Source organism: Lactuca saligna, chromosome 4 (assembly GCF_052625555.1).
Source record: "Lactuca saligna cultivar CGN05327 chromosome 4, ASM5262555v1, whole genome shotgun sequence".
Lineage (NCBI taxonomy): Eukaryota > Viridiplantae > Streptophyta > Magnoliopsida > Asterales > Asteraceae > Lactuca > Lactuca saligna.
The window spans coordinates 258659392-258681390 of record NC_136420.1 but is presented as its reverse complement, the minus strand read 5'-3'; the positions used below and the strand labels follow the sequence as shown (position 1 = coordinate 258681390).

Sequence of the window (21999 nt, the reverse complement as noted above, 5' to 3'; positions counted from 1 at the left end):
AATTTGTCGGTTAACCACACATGATCCATTGATCTACGATAATCTACGAGCTACCCATCACCGTCCTTAATTGGTCCCATACTAGTGTGTCGATTAACCACACACGCTCCATTAACGACCAACAAGGTGCAGTGTGGAATTTCATGGATTAGCACCAATTCTCTCTTTTAATTAATCACTTAATTAATTTAATAAAATCCATAAGTGTGTAATTTGAACTTTTCAAACCACTAGGGTTTTAGAATTTAAAGATATCAAAATTAAAACTTTTTAATGAAAATTTAAATTCCAAAAACTGAGGGCAAGTATTGAAACTTTTCAAAATCTTCTAGAAAAATTTAAAATAATTTAATTATCAAATACTTTGTCATTATCTAAATTTGACCTCATTTAATTTATGGCAAGATAATTCACTTCAAATAATATAAATAATTAGTTTTATCATATAAACTTGTAATTAACATAGAATTTGACAATTATATTCTAATTGGATGAGGATTATCATTACCATATAATAAAAATCGAATTTTGTTTGTTAAAAATGTTTTTCGGAATTCTCCCAATCCAATCTTGGCCAAAATCCTGTAAATTTTCGCCAGATCCCATTCTGTGTCGTGGAAGGCTATTCCACGTCGTGGAATCAGATAGAATTAAAAAAACAAAAATTTTCAACTTTGAAAAAATTAATCATAGCATCAAATACAATAGAAAAATGACCTAGGTTCTGATAACACTGTTGGATTTTGAGCATAACATTAATCCTATGGTGCACATGTAAATAAAGCTTTGGATCTAGGTTTCTCTAATTGTACATGAAAATCATCCAACGCTTACAAACCCCGAATCTATCATATGGAAATCGAAATTAACATAACTAAAACAAGTAAGAATGTTACCTTTCAATTGAAGCTTGAAGATCCTTGCCTTGAGAGCTTAGTATAACAAATGTAATACCTCTAAACGATCAAAAACACCACAATCAATTGGAGAATGTCAGAGAGAGAGAGGGGAGAGACACTAATTTCGGCTATAAGATCCTATAGGTTTCAAGTTGCTGAATCTAGGTCCCCCAAAGGGTCTTTATATAGCTGCAGAATTTGGATTTTAGTCAAAAACATTATTAGGTTGCTTAGGCTCGAAGCAGCCCATTAGATCCTTCCAGAACCAAGCCCTTGGACGATTTTTGTATGGGCTTCCATATAAAATCATCCACCTCTTACCCAAGAGGTTCTCATCCCATTATTGCAATAGTCACATAATTACATTTCCAGTCCGACCCCTGAGTTTAATTAATCTCTTTTAACTAAAAATTAATTCTAAATTAACTCTTTACCAATATTAATTAAACAATATGATTTCTCTTTTAGTATATTATTCACATAATATATTAATAAACCACATTTATCCTCTATCTCCTTTATTCATCCAAAAGGACCATGCTACAACTAGGTCAAGTTGGTTTGGAGAAGACAACCCAAAAGGACCATGCTACAACTAGGTCAAGTACATACCATATATAGTTATGTCCTAGACACCTAATCTAACAAAATGATCCCCTTATTTGTATCACATAGTTAGATATCATGCATTCAAGCGAGGTGTATAAGCCTTAGTTCATGTAAAAGAGATAACTAGTTATTGAAACCTTAGAGGGGATTAATTACGCTTAAGTGTAGGAGAGATGATCAGCGTCTAGCTTGTGTATATGATAGTCTAAAGATAATACCATTGACATAATGGATTTGTCTAAGTGTTAAGATGTTAAGCTCTTCGTGTCTCAAGATCCTTATGTTTTAGGATTTTCAACATTGAGGATCCTTATGTTTCAGGATCATTGCTTATGGAGATTCTTAGTTGTATGTTGTTTTGCATAACAAACGTTACCTAGGGGTGGGGGTTAGTCTAGCTAACACCTCTCCAATGCTTAAGTTAGTAATGTGTAACACATGATTCCTGGTATGCCTAATATTCAAGTATTTTGTGTTTTTCTTTGGAACTCGACGAGTTGGAGGCCCAAATCGACGAGTATAGTCGTGACCCGTGGACAGTTTAAGTAACCTACTCGACGAGTCGAGGGACTGACTTGGTGAGTAGGTACTGGTTGAGTGAAACCCTAAATCTGAGGGTTTGCACCCTATTTAAACACCTTATCTCAGCCTCCATCGCCCTTATCACTCCCAGAAAGTTGTGTATTGAAACCCTAGCCATTTTTGTGTGTTCTAAGGCCATTTTGGTACATTTGGTGGTTTACGAAGCTTGAGAAGAAGAAAGAATCTTGAGATTTCGAGTTGGAGGCTTAGAGATTGAGAGATCTAGTTCCATTTTCAGCACAATCAAGGTAAAATTCCCATGTCTTGGTTTTCTATGTGTTTATTCAACTTTAGACTTGGATTTTGGGCACATTTAGCGCTTTCCAAGCCATTTTCGGATTTGTGGAGTGTTATATGGAGTCTTGACTTCAAATCTGAGTCATTGGAAGGGTCTTATGGCATAAAGGTGCCAACTTTATGGCCATGAGATCCCCATGCATCTTCTAAAGTACCTATTATGGCTTTTTGAGCCAAATCCCCCATGCATGTGCACCAAGTTTGGAGCTTTACGTATTAAATGGACATTATGGGGCCAGATCTACGGTTTTGAGGTCTTAAGGCCATCTAAATGGACTGTATAGTTTTGTTCAAGGATGGACTCGACATGTTTTTATTGGGACTCGGCGAGTTGCGGTGTAATGACCTCCAAATCCTTTCTATAGATGGACCAGTTGTTAGGGAGGAAAGTCCCTTAGATGTTTAGACGTAAAGGTACCTAGGAATCATGGGACTCGACAAGTGCTTAGAACAGGCTCGGTGAGTCCAAAGCAATCTACGAATCTTTGAAGATGGACTCGACGAGTTATTCATACAACTCGGCGAGTCTTAGATTGAACATGTTCTTATGAGGGAAATGAACTCACCTAGTTCAAGGAAGAACTCGGTGAGTCGGATAAAGATGGTCAAGATGGTTTGAATGAAGGAGAACTCACCGAGTTCTTGCTAGACTCGACAAGTAGAGTCGGGGTAGGATCGGGTTAGTGGAGTGTGGACTAGACGAGTTGGTAGACCAACTCGGTGAGTCACGTCAATGGGGTGTTCACTTTGACCAATGTTGACTTTGCCTGGTTTTGGTATTGACCCTGGTTAGGGTTGTATGTTATGCTTGATGACTTGAGGGTTGTCGTGTAGGGATTGAGGAGTCGAGGAGAGCCTACCTTCACGCCGAGGACTGTTCAGAAACTACACGACATCGAGGTGAGTTACCTTCCAGTAGAAGTGGGTCTAAGACACCAAGGCCGGCCTACTAGTAATTGTTAGTTAGGATGGTTATCTTTGTGATAATTTTCTGGTATGTTATTAATGGATATGTGAGTATGCTAGACTACTAGATATGTGAGTATGCTAGTTTGCTAGTTGCCATGTTATATGAGATAATATCAGTAGAAGGGGACTAGTCCCTGATTCGGTCGTTAGGACCAATGGGTAGGTTGGACACCCCATATATGTCTGACATCATGATTATGATATGATATTATGTGTTAGTAATAGGGGGTGTAATAGTCCTTATGTTCGGTCGAGATAGACCAGAGGGTAGGTCAGCACCCTAAAATAGCTTGAAATGGGTAGGTCATTGTTGGATAAGGTGTCTAAGTCCATAACTTATTTGGTATATACTTGACCCGACCGGCATGATCCATTTGGGTTGCATCTCATCCAAACTATTATGGATAATTTTATGAGAGTTATACACATATGTTTATTAATATATTATGAGTTATAATATATTAATATGAAGTTACGTTATTTAATTAGTTTTAGTCTTAAATTAATTATGAATTAATTTACAGATTAAAAGGAATACTAATTAAATTATGGGCTATTTGTTTTATATAGTGTGGGCTAATACTCATTTGTTAATGGGCTAGGCTTATGTGGAAGTCCATGGATGATCCATGGAGCTTTTAACCCATGGATCCTTGGAAAAGGAAAAGACATGGGTTATTAGGGTTTCACCCTAACCATGCACACTATATAAGCATGCTTATGGAGCCTAAGAGAAAACTAGTGAACTAGTGTGTGTGTGCATGTGTGTGGCCGATTTTATACAAGGTGTATACTCTCTCAAAGTTTTCCAAGAGTTTGTGGTGTTTGTGATTCCATTTGAGGCATTCACACTATTGGTGCTTGGCCCTCAAACTCCTTAGAACCAAACTCACCAAAAGGTATGTAATCTCTTCTAACTCTTTTATGTTGAAATGTTCCCCATGCCATGTTACATAGGTTATAAACCTTGGAAAATTATTATTTTGCATGTATTTAGACAAACATAGATCCAAGGTTTATTAGGGTTGCATGCACACTTAGGAAGTGTTAGATTGCTCAAAACCCAATAGTCATCACCCTAGAATAACTTGACATGGGTAGGTTAGCACCCCAGAATAGCTTGACATGGGTAGGTCAGCACCCTAGAATAGCTTGACATGAGTAGGATAGCACCCAAGAATGGCTTGACATAGGTAGGTTAGCACCCCAGAATGGCTTGACATAGGTAGGACGGGCGCTCAGAATTTCCTGGTAGTATGTACGCTATGTGATTGTATGGTATGTAGTATGATGGCGTAACTCACTAAGCTTTGTGCTTACAGTTTCAGTTTTGGTTACAGGTACCTCTTCGTTCAAGGGGAAGGAGTCAATGGTGTAGCAGCGCATCACACATACACACATGATTTGCGCTTAGAGTTTTCTATGATTGTACTATGATATTTCGTTACTTCAGATGATTTGATTTTGAGACATGATATTATGGTTTTATGTATTGGCATGATCTTGGCTATGTTTTGATAAACTAATTTATGAATCACTTAACAAAAAACACAAAATTTTTGGCCTCAAATTTTGAGATGTTACAAGTGGTATCATAGCCCTAGTTTGAGGGATTCGGGTACACCCTTCGGGGGGGGGGGGGGGGGGGGGGTCTGGACTCAAACCAAGGGACTAAAAGATTTTTCACAAAGAAAGCAATTTCTAAAATTTTAAGTTAAAGAATTTTGAGAAAGGACAAGGTGTGTAATGTGTGTGACCTGCAAAGATCAAGTAAGTTTTCCCCAAGATACCCGTACTTATTATGTTATGTGTATGATTTATGATTCTGAGAACTGCATGCTAGATTAGGGCTAAGGATCTAGGAGGATGCCTTGAATGCCTGTTGTATGAGCTGTATGCTAGGGCTGTTTAGCCAGCGATAGGATAGCCTAATTAGGTTATGCCCGATGTGGTTACTCAATGCATGAATACTGCTTGCTTTGTGCTAAAGGGGTCCTAGCTAACTTTAACTAACTAGTGAGTGGATATGTAAAAGTGTTCGCAAGATAGTTAGGGAAGGGAAGTATGGACTCCTAGTGTAATTGATGGCGGAGAGTAGGTTGTAGGGTGCCCTAGGAAAGCCTAGGACAAGATTAGTGGAAAAGGGTATCGGTAAAGAGACTTGGTAAAATTGAAGCAATCCTTGAGGAATGTATGGATAGATGTGGAAGGTTGTATGGGCCCGTACTACTGGAAGCAGAGGATCCGAACTCGAGTCAAGGAGGGCCGAGATGGAACCAAAGAACTTGGAGAGTGGGTGAGACCTCTCGAGAGCATGTATGATCTCCTACATTTATGTGTTTATTTTCAGTATGGTGACCACACGACATGGAGCGGGAGGTTCAGGATAAAGATCAGGACAGGCTCGGGTGCAAGATCCGAGCAGGATGATGACAGGCTACGCGAGTTCATCGCGTCTGAGATCACGAGAGGTATACTTAAGTCGATCCCAGTTATTTTCAGGTTGATCAAGGAGGGGATTATCGAGCTCATGGATGATCGACTCTGATCATTCACAAGTGAATTGGTGTCTGGACAAGGGGTTACGTGCACACAGTCCTTCAAGGACAAGAGAGGGAGTGGTGTGCAGGATTTTCACGGGGTGAAGGACCCCATTGCTTCCAGGAGATGGATCGCATACATTGAGTCTCCATAGTTGAAGATCTTCTGCATGGAAGGGTCGAAGGTCCGCTTTGCAGTGGGATGTATGAGGGATAGAGCTAGAGACTAGTGGGAGTCGGTGGTGAGTCATTGGGAGCCCCAGCCTTTGAGGCTATGACATGGTTAGATTTCGTGACCATATTCAGGGCTGGGTATGCACCAGCTGTGGAGCTTCAACAGTTGGCCAGAGAATTTTTGGATATGAGGCAGACGACTGAGACCGTGGCGGAGATCACCGCCAATTTTAGGGAGAGGGCTTTGTTGGTACCCCAGTATGCAGGGGATGAGCAGATGCGGAATACCCACTACCATGATATGTTGAGGGCTTATATTCGAAAGCATGTCAGCTATTTAGCCTGGCCAACCCTGGAGTCCATGATTTCCAAGGCGCGGGAGAGGGAGCTCGATTTAGAGCACGTCAAGAACAGGAAATCAGAGACTGAGCAGGTGACAGGGGTTTCAGGGAAGAAACTCAATGGATTTGATGTTAGGTTGAAGGGCCATCCAGCCCAGTGCCGCTGCAGGAAATGCGGTAGGCCGCATGAGGGAGCCTGTAGATCGGGATACTCGGGCTACTACAAGCACGGAAAGACAAGGGGACTTTAGCAGGGATTGTACTGTCCCACCCCTACAACACAGATGTCAGACCTGATTTGCTTCCATTGCAATCAAATGGGCAATAAGTAGGCCAATTGGCCTAGATTGACAGCAGCGATAGCAGCAGCACCAGCAGCGGTGCCAACCCCAACATCAACATGGGTTACGGATATCGGAAGGCCAAGGTAGAGGCTCCAATGGTGTTGAGCCGAGCATATCGGTTGACAGCCGAGGAGGCACACGCTGCACCCGATGTGGTGATGGGTACGGTTTCTTTCTTATGCTTTTATGTTAAGTCGATGTGATATTGATATGTAATGTATATGCTCTGTTTAGGATCGTTCCATGTGAACGGTATCCCAGTTCAGGTATTGTTTGATCTGGGTGCTACCAGATCATTTGTCTCGCTTACGCTTAACAATAACTTTCCTGAGTTATCAGGCATGTTGGATTGCCCTCTAGAGGTCGAGATTGCGGACAACCGGTCAGTGCGAGCATCAGAGGTCTATCGAGATTTTGTTTTGAGGCTATTTGATGAGCGTTACTTGGTAGATCTGGTTCCCATACCTTTGCGGGGGAACAAGGTTATTATTGGTATGGATTGGCTAAGCCCCAATAGGGCAGTGATTGACTACGCGCAACAGTTGGTTCGAATTAGGACCCCAAGTGGTGGAGAGTTGGTGATTCAGGGCAAGAGGCCACAGCGAGGACCAGCTTTATGTTGAGCAACGAGAGCTAGGCGCTACCTTCAGCAGGGTTGCGCAGGATTTGTCGCCTATCTTATGGATACCCGGGAGGCGGGTAAAGTGACGGTGGGCGATGTGCCCGTGGTATGAGAGTTTGCAGATGTATAACATGAGGAGTTTCCTGAGATACCTCCGGAGAGGCAGGTAGAGTTCAAGATCGACCTAGTCCTTGGTGCGGCTCCAATAGCTAAGGCACCGTATCAGTTGGCTCCTTTTAACATGCAGGAGTTGTCTACACAGCTGCAGGAGCTGTTATACAAGGGATACATTATACAATGCAATTCACTCTATGCAGCCCCAATTCTATTCGTAAAGAAGTAGGATAGGTCTCATAGGATGTGTATAGATTATCAGGAGATGAATAAGGTAACGATGAAGAATAGTTACCCACTTCCGAGGATCGATGACCTCTTTGACCAGCTAAATGGAGCATCATGGTTCCCCAAGATCGGTTTGCATTCAGGGTATCATCAGATGAGGGTCAAAGATGAGGATGTGTAGAAGACTGCTTTTCAGGAGCATTATGTCCACTATGACTTCATGGTGATGCCTTTTGGGCTCACCAAATCTCCTGTCGTGTTCGTGGATCTCATGAACCGTGTGTGCAGACTGATGTTGGATTGGTCTGTGATAGTTTTCATCGATGAGATCTTGGTTTATTCCAAGATGCGAGAGCATCATAAGGAGCACTTGCGAGAGGTTTTGGATACTTTGAGGAGGGAGATCTTGTATTCTAAGCTCTCCATGTGTAAGTTATGATTGCGTGAGGTGCAGCTTCTTGGGCACCTTGTCAACCAGATGAGATTTCTGTTGATCCGGCCAAGGTGGAGGCCGTGATGAGATGGGAGGTTCTGAGGTCTCTATCTAAGATTCAGAGCTTCCTGGGACTGACATGCTACTATCGAAGATTCATTCAGGACTTCTCCAAGATAGCCATGCCCCTGACCCGGTTGACGAGGAAAGTCGTGGTTTTTCCCTTGGGGCCTAAGTAGCAGGCTGCGTTTGATACATTGAGACCGATAATGTGTGAGGCACCAATCTTAGCCCTTCCGAAGGGCATGGAGGATTTTTTGTATATTGCGATGTGTCCATCTCGGGTTTGGGCATGGTATTGATGTAGAGGGGGCATCTTATAGCTTACGCTTTGAGGTAGCTGAAGCCTCACTACGCGAATTATCCACCACATGATTTGGAGCTGGGGCTATTGTTTTCGCACTCAAGATTTGGCGCCATTATCTATATGGGGTTCATTGTAGAATTCACACGGACCACAAGAGCCTGAGGTATCTCATGGACCAGCCAAATCTAAATATGATGCAATGTCAGTGGCTTGATGTGGTGCAGGATTATGACTGCGAGATCCTCTACGTCCCGGGGAAGGCTAATGTCGTGGCCGATGCACTTCACCACAAAACAACGCCTTTCAACTCCAAAGTAGAGTTACATGACTTGACTTTACTATCTCTAAGATCTTTCAGGTAGTTTGGGAAGCTTCACAACCAATGTATCTTTAATTAGCAATAGAATCATATTGACTTCTTAGGGTTAGCACACGAAACTATCTCAGAATTAGCCTTTCTTTTTACCATACGATCAAATAGTTTGACGTTTCCCGATCCCTTTCCAGTGGGAAGAGCAGTCTATTTTGGACCAGCATTGTCACCATTATCAATGTTCATGGAAACTTTGGCATCTGCCCCTTCAAGCCTCTTTGCTTCATTTGTGCTCTTAAGCATTTCTTCCTCAACATCAATCAACATTTAGGTCACATCGATTAGGGTCATCTCAAGGTTACTCATATAAAAGTTCTCAATGAAGTCACTATATAACTTAGGAAGCGAAGTTAGAACCATATCAATGGCTTTCTCCATTGGAAAATCACGCCCATTCTATCGAATTTGTCAATGTACGATTTCATTTCGAAAACATGCGTACACACAGAATTTACATATCGATGTCTACATGCCAGTAGGGCTTGAGTAGTTGCGTATCTTTCAGCTCGAGGAAAACATGATGTCGGGAGATTCACTGGAGGAGGAGGAAGAGTTGGAGAAGCATGATATCCAGAACCACCATTTCCTAAAGAAGTGAACACTTTTACCTTGATCAGAATGTTGAAGATCATCTTCTGAAAGAAGAGGAAAAACATTTCCTAAGGAACGAGGAATACCATTGTTATTTTGACTCGATGTCTAAAATAGGAGAAAACAGAATTCAATTTAGTCGATTTTAATCCTTAATTATTAACCAATAAATATTAAATTAAAGATAGGATCAATATTCTCGATTCAAACTTTGAATAGGGAGGCTGTAATCAAATTCAAATCTATTTTAGGTGTAACATCCCGAGATTTTCCAAGTATTTCTGAACCCTCTTTACTATCATTATTGGTCATTTGTAGTCCTTGGGATTAGAAGTGTAGAGCCAAGATAAGTTTAAGGGCCAAGGTTGCACCATTGGATCAAGAGGGAGTACGACGAGCGTACATAACAGTATGCTAAGCATACTAAGGTCTGTCTTAGTACGTTGGGTGTACACTTATGTATGCTAGTTATACTTATGTCAAGATGAAACCCTAATATTTAGGGTTTGGGGGCTATATGAGTAACATTATTAGCTCATAACCCTCCCTTATCTCAGCCTCCACTGCTTAGAGTCATTTTCCCTAAACCCTAGCCATTTCCTTGAGTGTGTGAGCTTATAGAGTGCATTTTAAGTGTTTTGAGAAGAACATGTTGCATCAAGGAGTTGGGGAAGAAGATCAAGCTTGTAGTTATGAAGTTTGTTGGTGCCCTAGAAGCTCTAGAAGGTAAAAAGCTTCAAACTTTATACATCCATTTTGTAGATCTTGCTATTTTGGCTTTAAGGAACCATTTCTTGTCCCAAAAGTCCCAACATTGTGTATGATGTGATTTGGAGGAAATAAATTGTCCTTCTAGACTCTTGAAGAGGTTTTTAGTGATAAACGTGAGGCCCTAATGGCTTAAGATGTCCCATACATGGAGTAGGAAGGTCTTAATGGATTAAGACCAAGTATTAAGAGTTCTTTGGATGTCCAAAGTAATAAAGTTCATGACTTATGGGTCCTAGGCACATTTAGTCACTGGATCTGAAGTTTGGGCTTAAGTGCTTAAGCCATTAAGCATTTATTAAGTTTTAGAAAATCATTACGTACGCCATGCGTAAATCCAGTACGCCCTGCGTACTAGGTAAGCCACCTTGATGGTGGTCATCATCAGGACGAGCATGGCCAACGTACTAGAGTAGTACACCCTGCATACGTCTTCTATTGGGCTTTTGACAATTGGGCTTCGGGATTTGGGTTGTTTATGGACTAGTTTGATTTGGGCCTTTGTTGGATATTATGAATATGGTGTTTTGGACCAATTTTGAATATGGATCTTGGAATGAGGCCCAATTAGGGAGTTAGGCCCAATTTGGTAAATTGGGCCAATAATGGGCTTTGCATAAGGATTTTCAAGATTATGGATTTGGCATTGGGCCTAGGCCCAATTAAGAGAAAGGACATATGGGATTGTGTGGACCCTTAGTTAAGACTATTATTTTATGTATTGACTTGGTATTTATAATGTGATAGTTCGAGATTTCCGGTGAGACATCGATTGGAAATTTTAAGTACTGCAGTACTACTTACGAAGTGATTTTTCCTCACTATACTCAAGGGTCTAAGGCACCAAGGCCGGCCCTTTGGATTGTTATCCTGATATGGTATGCTAGTATGATCTGTTAGATCAATATCCTGGTAGATAAGATGGTATTATGTTATTATGTGGCTATGATCCGTTAGATCATTTTGTTTGTCTGTAGACTCTTATGTGATTATCTTTTATATGTGCACATGTTAATTGACGATTGAGGCTTATCGGCTTCGTGCGAAATCCATTAGACCTGGGCATTCTAACCTTCCAGTTGTAGGTCGTGAGTATTCCATCCTGATGATGATCAGACTCATAGTATGTGGGCATTCCAACCTGTTGGTTGTGGGCCTGGGGTATTCCATCTCGAGGATGATAGGACCCATAGTATGTTGGCATTCCAACCCGATGATTGATGGCCTGAGTTATTCCAACCCGATGGTTGTTTGGACCCATAGTATGTTGTTTATGATTATATGTGTATTATTGTGTGTATGGGAATTATGGGAGAACTCGCTAAGCTTTGGGCTTACAGTTTCAGTTTTTGTTTCAGGTAGATCAGATGATTGCGGGAAGGTAAATTTGGCATATTTTTAAGGTAAATTTGGCGTGATCATACAACTCCTCATATTTCTATGTATGTCTCTGGGATACTCTGATATTTACCATTTTGAAAACAAGTTTTGTAATAATTTATGGTTTTGAAATGTTTTGAAAAGTTCAAATTTGGCATATTTTTAAGGGTGTTACATTAGGAAAGTGAGGCGTTTACCAGTTTCAATCATATATAACTCCTAAATCATTTGAGATTCATTGAATCTAAGCAATGGAATGTTTAATCTCAGATTATGCTCTCATTTTGTGAATGGGATGCCAAGAATCACAAAAGAGATATGAATAACCATGCAAATTAGCTTGGTACACTCGATGTCATTTATCATCTCATTTTAATGTGTCAGTTAACCACATGTACTCCATTAATAAATGAGAATTTTCGAGACAACCATTACTACCCTTTATTAGTCCCCTATTAGTGTTCCGGTTAACCACACACGCTCCACTAACTACTTATAAAGTGCAATGGGCTATTTCATGGTTTATCATACAAATTCACATTTTCCTAAAGTAACTAAGAGTGGGATATTAGAACATGGTATGGTTACTTTATATCATTATACTTTTGATGAGATTATGTCCCATCAAATTCGTTTGGCTAACGATCCTCCACCACACACCAGAGCGGTGGGTGAGAGTACACACCCACTTAGCGACTATTTTATATGCAACTTCCTTATACCCTCTTTATAGTATGGTTTTTGTGAATGTGTCATATTATTGATTTGACTGACTTGTCTTATACACATAATAATGATTAAACTTTTAAATTGACATATAATATAAGGTGTATTTTAAAACTTTTCAAAATACTAAGTTTAATATTAAATTTCGATAATTAAAAATTTTTAATTTAAATTTAAAATTAAACTAAATGATTTAATAATTATCAATTAGTTAAACATTTAATTATTTATATTAAATCAGATAAGGGTTATCTAATTAAATTAATCAAATAATTTAATCTTAATCCATACCTCTAATTTTTGAAAAATTGGGTGCAGGCTTTGTCATATTCTATAATTATCCTATTTAATAGATAAAATAACAATTACCAAAAATAAGAAAACCCTAATACACTTACCATATTTTCAAAAAATACATGCTTGGGGAGGAATGTAAGGATTTCAATCGTTACCTTATTTTCAAAGCCTTGAAGGGTAACAAAGCCCCTACCAAAATCAAATACTTGGGAGGCAAGAAAAACCCTTGAAAAATTGAAATCTTGGGGAGTAAGGAAAGGGTTTCAAATCCTTTCCTTGATTTTGAAACTTAGGGATCACGGAAACCCTAATTTAGAAATTTTAGCTATAGGGTTTGACTACCATAAACCCTAATAGATCAATTCAACTATTGTAATCAATTCATAGAAAACAATCCAAATCTCAGATATCACTGATGGGTTTTATGCAAAACAAATAAAACCCTATGTGTGCATGCAACCCTCATTTTGATCTATGTTTTATCTAATTAAACATAAAAATTTGAACATCAAAAAAGAATCCTAAGGATACCTACGTATTTTTGAAAATTAGAAACAAATAAAGAAAAACTTACCTTTTGATCCTTTGGAAGCAAGCACCACAAATGTCATGCCTATAATGTTCCACACTGAAGCTAGCTAGAGAAAAACTAGAGAGAGAGAGAGAGAGAGAGAGAGAGATGAAGGGATCCAAGATTTCATCCAAAGCTCTTAGAAGGAAGGCATGGACGAAATTATGAAGGGTTGTGGCCTTTATATAGCTAAGGTAGCTTGGTGCCGAAGCTAGGGTTTAAGGAGGAAACCTTACTCCCTTTGTTTCTTATGCAAGGTCTTGAACAAAATTCCTTAGGCTTGCCCAAGTTATTTTCATCCACCTCATCAAATGAGGTCCATAGGCTCCTTTCCTCAACTTTCAATAAATAACCAAACAAACCCTGCACTTTTAATTAATCAAGTTAATCCTAAAATTAATTGAGACTAATTTTTGATTAATTATTAATTAAATAATATGATTTCCAATTAATATATTATTCTCATAATCTATTAATAAATAATTTATTATGATTTCTAATTAATTTATTAACCATGTAATAAATTAATAAATCATTCTCTCTCTCTCTAAAAGCTATCGTATTCAATTGTCAGGTTTGAGGGCAACCCAAAAGGACTGTACTACCATCACTTCAAGTTTATATCAATTATATTTATGGGCTTAGACACCTAATCCAACAGTTGCTTGGTTAAGTGAAAATAACTGATGCCAAATGATTTAATTTATATGCAAATAACTGACGCCAAATGAGACATTGCATTAAAAATATTATGTAGCATTAAGATTTTCGTAAACAAGCAACGTTCTATTTAAAGAATTTGATAGTTTGGAAAAGATTACTAATATCATTAGGTCAAGCAATTTTAAATACATGATGAATTCGAATTTTAGATAAACAGGGAACTATAAGCTAATAGTTATGAAACTAGGAACACTAATAATACGTAAATAAGGATAGATAATATTTGATTTCTTTAATCTACCTTAAGTTGGAGCATGTAGGTTATCAATGTCCATCTTTCATAGTAAAAACTTAAGTCTTTTAGTACCCAAAGCTAGTTTAAACAAATAAGCTACTTGATTCTTTGTTTTAATGCAAAGAGGCAAAATTTCATGAGACTTCATCCATTCTCGAACAAAATAATAATCCATTTTAACGTGCTTTGTTCGTCATTAAAGACAATATTATTGGTTATGTGTCTAGCTGCTTGATTATCATATAAAAGAGGCGTTGGTCCATCTGGAGGTGCTTCAATGTCTTTTAGTAGGAACTATAACCAAAGGATTTCGCTAACATGGTTTTCCAAGGCCCTGTATTCTGTTTCTTCGGAAGATCATGATATCACGCATTGTTTCATTGTTTCTAAGAGATATGAGCACCTCTGAAAGAAGTAAGCACCATGTTTAATATCTCCGTGTGAAAGAATAGCCATGAAAGTTAGCATAACATTAAGTAAGAAATGTCATGCCTCTTGCCTTGGGAAAGAAGATTTTGTATCCCGTTGTGGCCTTCAAGTATCTTAAAATCTAAGTGATTGCATCAATATGTCATTTTCATGGATCTGAATTGAATTGATTCAACATATTCACCGAGTTGATTATATCTAGTCTAGTAGCTTGTAAATAAAGAAGTCTACCAACTAGACATGGGTATTGGCTAAGATCAACGCCTGGGCTATCTTTAATTTTGTTTATATTTAAATTATGATCCATCAAAAAATTTCTTGGTTGATATCCCTCCATTCTGTATTCTTTTAGGATGTTTGATGTGTATTTAAAATGACTCACGATGACACCATATGTAGTTAATACAACTCAAAACTCGGAAAATATTCCAACGAAACAAGATCTTTTATGCAAAATTCATTATTCAAGTAATTCTTTGTTTCTTATATTTGTCACACATCATTACCGATAAGTATTACATTATCCACATAGATAAGTGTTGGCACGTAACTTCTTTTTTGCTTGTGTATAAACAAAGAGTGATCTATATGTGACTACTTGTAATCAATCTTCAACAATGTTGTAGTGAACTTTTGATACTAATTATGTGATGCTTGTCTCAACCCATAGAGAGATTTTCGTAATTTGCAAACTCTTGTTTCTCTTTCTTTAGAGAAACCATGAGGTGTCTTCATGTAGTCCTCTTCATCTAAATTTCTATTTAGAAAAATGTTACTAATGTCAAGCTGATGCATCATCATGTATTTCCTTACTACTACCACACAGAAGCTTCTAATAATAACGAGTATCACCACTAGTGAAAAATTATCATGAAAGTCCACACCTTCCAACTAATTGTATCCCTTTGCTACTTGGAATAATTTGTATCATTCAATCTCGTCATATGGGTTATACTTGATTTTGTAGACACATTTGGAATATATTGCATGATTTCCACCTGGCAACTTTTTAGGAGTCCACATACCATTTTCTTCTAGAGCTCTGAAATCCTTTTGTATCGCTTCCTTCCAATTAATATACAACATCTCTTGATTAAAATTCTTCAACTTATCATTTAAGTTGATGGCTGGCAAGAAAGCTTTATGTAAATCAGTAAATTTTTATAAGCAATAAAGTTAGCAATAGTATATACCGTCAATGACTTGTGTCTTTTCTCTCACTGATTTTCAGTTACTTGTTCACTATCAGTAGTAGCTTCTTGTTTGTTCTTGGTTGGTTACCGAGATTCATTCTCGTGCATCATGGTTTCGTTTTGTTCTTTTAAGTTATTTCTATCCAAGTCACTTTGGTTGAATTCTTCTTGCATAGTTAGATTGTTGGCAACCTTTATTAGTAAATTTTAATCGTTTTCTTGGAAGGTTATATCCAAGAACTAGATGTCTTCCATTTGGTCATTGCATGGGGTAGAATCTTCAAAGGGGAAAACATTTTCTATAAACCTTACATCTCTAGAAACTATTATTTTCTTGTCTTTTATATCAATTATTTGATATCCCTTCTTTCCTTGAGGTTATCCAATGAAAACACCTGGTCTCCCCTCACTTCAAACATATCTCTTTTGGATTCTATATGTCTAGCACACACCAAGTATACAAAGAATTTAATGTGGTCATAGTCAGGTTTTCGTACAAATAGTATATCATAAAGATATTGTTGCTTGATTACCTTTGATGGCATCCAGTTTATGATATATGTTGCGGTGAGCACACATTCCCCTAAAACTTGACAGGAAGATTAGTTTCAAATTTTAATGCTCATGTAATGTCAAGAATGTGCCTATTTTTTCTTCCCACAACACCATTTTGTTGAGGGTGTGGGGGTAACTAATTTCCAAATAACGAAGGTGTGCGATACTTTCACTAAACATCAACATGTAATAAATCAAAACAATCACTCGTTTTTATTGAACTATGTGGGAAGAGTAGCCTAGTATGTTTAACCTTAACACAAGAATCTCAAAATCTATCTTTTATTTTATTTTAAGAACTCTCTAAACTAATAAAATGATATTGATTTGACTTGGAAGCATGACCCAACCTCTTATGTCATATCTCAACATCAATCATCATCATTATATCTATTTGGTAAGGACCTAGTTTGCACATACCCACACCAAGCATGCAACAAGTTGCAATTAAAGTTAGAAATGTGCAAAACTCTTTGAGTTTTAATCCTGTTTTTTACATGCAACTTCCTTTTCCGTCTACACGAATGAGATATCCATTAGGTATTATTATATGAGTTTCTAAAAAATTATTTGTTTTGTTTTTTATTAAATCTTGTTTGAAAGTTATATTTTTGGGGAACCTGACTCAATAACCCATGCATCATCTATTTCAACCTTACCAGCTACGTTGATTTTTGGTGCAAAAGCCTTCATTTGACCTACTTTGGTTCCCAAGTCGACGTAAAAGCCATTTTCTTCTTTCATCTGCTAAGCCAAAAATCTTGATATCATATCTCTTTGAAGAAACCATATTTATTATGCGCATTCTTCCGATAAAAGGTTAAATGTTTTTGTTGATCACTGTTTCCTCGCTTCGTATTCTTATGCACAAACCTTTTCTTTGGTTGGTGAACATCAGTGATGGTGTCTTTCGTTTGCGTGTAGAGGTTTGGAAAGTCATTGCTTCAACAAAAAATATCTTTGACATAGAGATAGCTCTTTGTTGTTCATCTTGGAACACTAAGTGGTTAACTGTTCTTAATGTAGGCGTCGGCTTCATGGAAAAAATTGAGTTTTAGTAAATGACTATTCATTGTCTAACCTTATGTGGAATTCATAAAGCCTCTCTTTCTCTTTAAATTCAATCAACCGATTTCCGATTTTATAAGAGCAATCAGGTGCAACGGGGAACATGCGAAACGAAATGTATATCGTCGCAGAGGCTACACTGTTTTGTCTAGCAAGCAGACACGGAGGCACCATCTTGTTGTATAGTTGTAAGTGATTGCTTTAATATATAGGCCGTTGTAGCACTTTCTTTTCCAAACCTTTCTTCAAGATCCGCCCATATTTCCTTTATAGTGTTGGGATACTTCACATTGGTTCTAATGTCTTTTTTCCATGGTTGTGGTCAACCATCCATTTATCATTCCATCGCTATGCATCCATAACATGTATTTCTTCAAATTTTCTTTAGGTTTCCCGATCATCAAAATGAAACCGATCTTGTTCTTGGCATAAAGAAAATTCTTCATTTCTTGTGTCCAATCATTGTAGTTGTATGTCGTCAGTTAAAGCATCGTTCTGACGAATGAATGTAGTAGGGAGAGCTAGCGGTCTCAGTTTGGATGGATTGGTTAGATCCAATCCAATAAAGTGAATCTAAATTGATTTCGGTTTTCAAATCATAAATCCAAATAATCAAAACTAAATTGAAATCCGATCCAATCCAACCAAATTACAATTCGGTTGGATCGGTTTTTATAATTCGGTTTTTAAATCCCGAAACATTTTAAAACGACATATAATTTGAATATAATCTAATTTTATAGAAAAAATAAAAATAAATTATTTAGTCGTGGTTTAACATTTATAAACAAATACTAGAAATATATTATAATTTAATATTTTATAGATAAAAAACAAAAAAGAATTTATGCAAATTAAGGTTTTTTATTAGATAAATTTTTATGAATCTATTTGGAAAACTAAATTACTAAACTAATATATATATATATATATATATATATATATATATATATATATATATATATATATATATATATATATATATATATATATATATATATATATATACATTGTTGTTCAGTTTTTTTGAACTAATCGGTTCTCATTTTATAAACCAAAACTAATCCAAAATCTAAAATAATAATTCAATCTTGTTGAAAAGTAATCCAAAAATCTAAATAACCAAAACCAATAATCAAATCCAAATTTTAAGATTAGATAATTCGGTCTTATCCGATCCGAACACTGAACAACCTTAGGGAGAGTTGGCATCCACTGGAACTCCCCCTCCATCCTTCTACTTTTCCGACTTGTTTGTGGCCATGTCTGGTAGGATTTACCGCAGGTTCAAGCTCTGCAGTGATACCATAAAGAATTTGATAGTTTAGAAAAGATTACTGATATCATTAGATCAAGGAAATTTAAATACAGGAGTAATTCGAATTGTAGATAAACAAGGAACTATAAGCAAATAGTTATCAAACTAGGAATCGTAATTATACATAAATAAGAATAGATAATGTCCGATTTCTTTATGTTTTGCAGGTCGGCATGTTTTCCTTCAGATGCGGAAAAAGACAGAAAAAGACTACAAATATTTTACCTCTTCATAAACGAACGACACCTAATTATCACCGTTTAGAACCTGAGAATCAATAACATAATCCGAATGGTGTAGATAATCGAATACATTTGAGCGCACCATCTGAAGAAGCATGAGATGTAACCTTGGATGAAAGAGTTGACTGAGCAAAGAGTATGAATTAACAACGAATCAGAGGCGGAAGGTAAAAATGCTTTTGTACCTAATTACAGAGTTAAATTGGAATGAACTTCTCAGATAGTCAGATTAACACCAAGATTCCGACTACAATATATAAGAAAAATGGAAGTAGCTGACGTAAGCTCATAACTAACTAAACTGATCAACAAAATTAAGCAGTTCAAAAAAGAGGAATGACATGATGAGATTGCCCTTGTACTCTAATAATAATCAACTTTAATACCTTTGTGTTATTAGAAACGTATAAAGTCACAATATTGTCCTCACACTTTTGATATTAATGACATGCTAGGCAATATTGTTGTTCTTTGGTTGTATTAACATGCTATTCAACTTTTTTTTTATCTTTTTTGTGACATTACCATGTTACTTTACACATCATATTACCACCACAATGTACTAGTTAATCATACGATTCTATAACCAATGAAATACAACACCAAAATTATTTATATAGTTTATGGAAAAAAAACTATAACCAACACAATCGCAAAGTTGCAACATTGCTTGTAATTTATACGCAGGAAGAACTTTTGGTTTCAACAATACTTAAATACTCAACTGCCTACTCCTACCTATCTTTCTAAGTTTGTTTACACTAAATTACATTTGATCTCTTCATTTTGTAAAGAAACTGATTAAAACTCATAATTTCGTAAAAGACCTTCATGTTGTAGAGGCCCTATGGTTAGAATAGTACTGTTATTAGTTGAAACTTGCTGTTGAGGTTGTGAGGATGTGGCGCTGCTATTCCCACCTGTGACGATCTTTTGACACGTGTCAAGTAGGGAGTGCCTGCAAGTTGGACACGATGAATGTGAACTCAGCCATTTATCAATACAACGCACATGAAACCCGTGGTTGCACTTTGGCAATATTTTGACTCGTTCTCCTGTTGAAAAATCACCCAAGCATATCACGCATGCCTTGTCCAATCCTGGTAGCTTCAGTCCTTCCCAATAGCTGACTGTTGGGAAAGTCTTTAAGGCTTTTTTCTTGATTCCAGTGTTGGCTAACCTTGCTGAGGTACTTTCCTGGCTACTGCTGCTTTCTGAACCAACGAAGCGTGTGCATTTCAATACACACCTGATGATGGAGTTCAAGCCTAGTGAACAAATTAGAGCGCATAGAAGCACCGACAACACCATCACCACATTTGCATCAAAGTTGCTATGTTGTGTATGTGGGGTTGATGGTGGTGGAGCAGCTGGTTGTTGGTTTGAATAAGTGTGAAGTAGGAGTTTTCTTGAATTAAAATGCCCGAATGCATGTTGAAAGAGCTCAGTAGATAGCCTTGACATGTTTAGATGGTTGAGTATGATGAATGGTTTGTTTAGATGGGAATTCAATGGAAGAAAAAAGTACATGTATATATAGAGGGGTGATTAGAGTAGCGTCCCACTTTGTGTAATTTGATTAAAGGAGGATATTCGTAGAGGATTTGAGCCACCATGTGGGATTTTATCTCTTTGTTTTTCTAATATATTTGATCTCAACCATTTGGATCTTCCACTAAGAGATGTGTGTTTGTTTAATAATGGTATTCCTATTAAAATGGGTCCGGCGCACTTTCTCCAGGTCAAATAATGCCATGCGTGGCGCTTTTCTCTTTCACTAACTATTTCTTCTTTTTTGCTATTGAAGGATGGTTAACGCTTTCGGTAACGATTGGGTAATTAACCACTAGCTTTTCTTTTTCTGCTCATGTTTAATGAAACGTTTTTAATTGGATAATTGCTATACAAGAAAACTACTCGTTAGTAACCAGTTTTTTTATTGACTATCTAAAATCTAGTTACTACCACCATCCTTTAGTTACTATATTGAGTTGTCTTTTTGTAGGTGTACAAATTCACTAAGTCGAAAGATTCAGATATATCTTTTGATGGTTGAGGGGAATCGGCCTTCCGATTCAAGTCTATTGAGGCAGAGCTCTTCCAACATATTTTGGATCTAAGGCTAATGAAAAAAATAAAATACACAAATATTATCAAGTTTTTTATTACATTATAAAGATCGAACCCTATACATACCGACAATTCTAGACATTGTACCGATGACATCACAACAAGAAATGGCACCTTGGAGACGACAAAATGCGTCGCAAACAGTCAAGCAAGTCGCCGCTAAAGATACTAGCGACGACATGTCATTCCAATTAGGTCGCTACAAATACCTCGTAGCTAATGCTCAAAAGTCGTTCCTAAAGGCATTGTCCCTAATACATGTCGTCGCTAATATCAGTTGTCGTCCCTAAAGGTGGTGTCCCTAATAATATTTCAGCAACCGGTCAGTATTATTCCGGCAAAATATTCCGATGGGATGTGTCGTCACTAATGTTGTAGATCTTCCCTAAAGGTGCCGCCACTAATGCTTTTTTTTAGATAAAATTTATATTTTATATTAGTTTATATTATAAAAATACAGAATTTATAAAATTATAAAACTTATAATTTAAAATTTTGCATTACATAAAACATCAAATAACATAGAAAAAGTATATCACATTAACATCATCTAAATCCATAATAACATCATCCATATCGTAAATCAATATATATTAATCGTTGTCCCCATCATCGTTTTGCTCGTCGTTGTTGGTCGCATTGTCAACTTGCTTGCTAAATGAGCGGTTAATATCTCCAAGTGTAGTCACAAACGTCGGGTTTTGGAGAAAAGCATTAACATCCACATCCTACAAAGTAAGAATATAAGTTAAAATATATCATACTATAAGAACAAATTATCATTACTTAACAGTTAAGTCACAAACACATGAAGTCCTTAACAATTTAACAAACTACTAAATTCATAACAATTTAACAAACTAACAAGCTACCAAACTATC

General features: G+C 37.2%; 1 pseudogene; it reads right to left on the bottom strand.

The window, feature by feature from the left end:
• Positions 1-19643: 19643 nt before the first annotated feature.
• On the bottom strand, positions 19644-20597 carry LOC145043517 (RING-H2 finger protein ATL78 pseudogene; annotated as a pseudogene).
• Positions 20598-21999: the final 1402 nt, after the last annotated feature.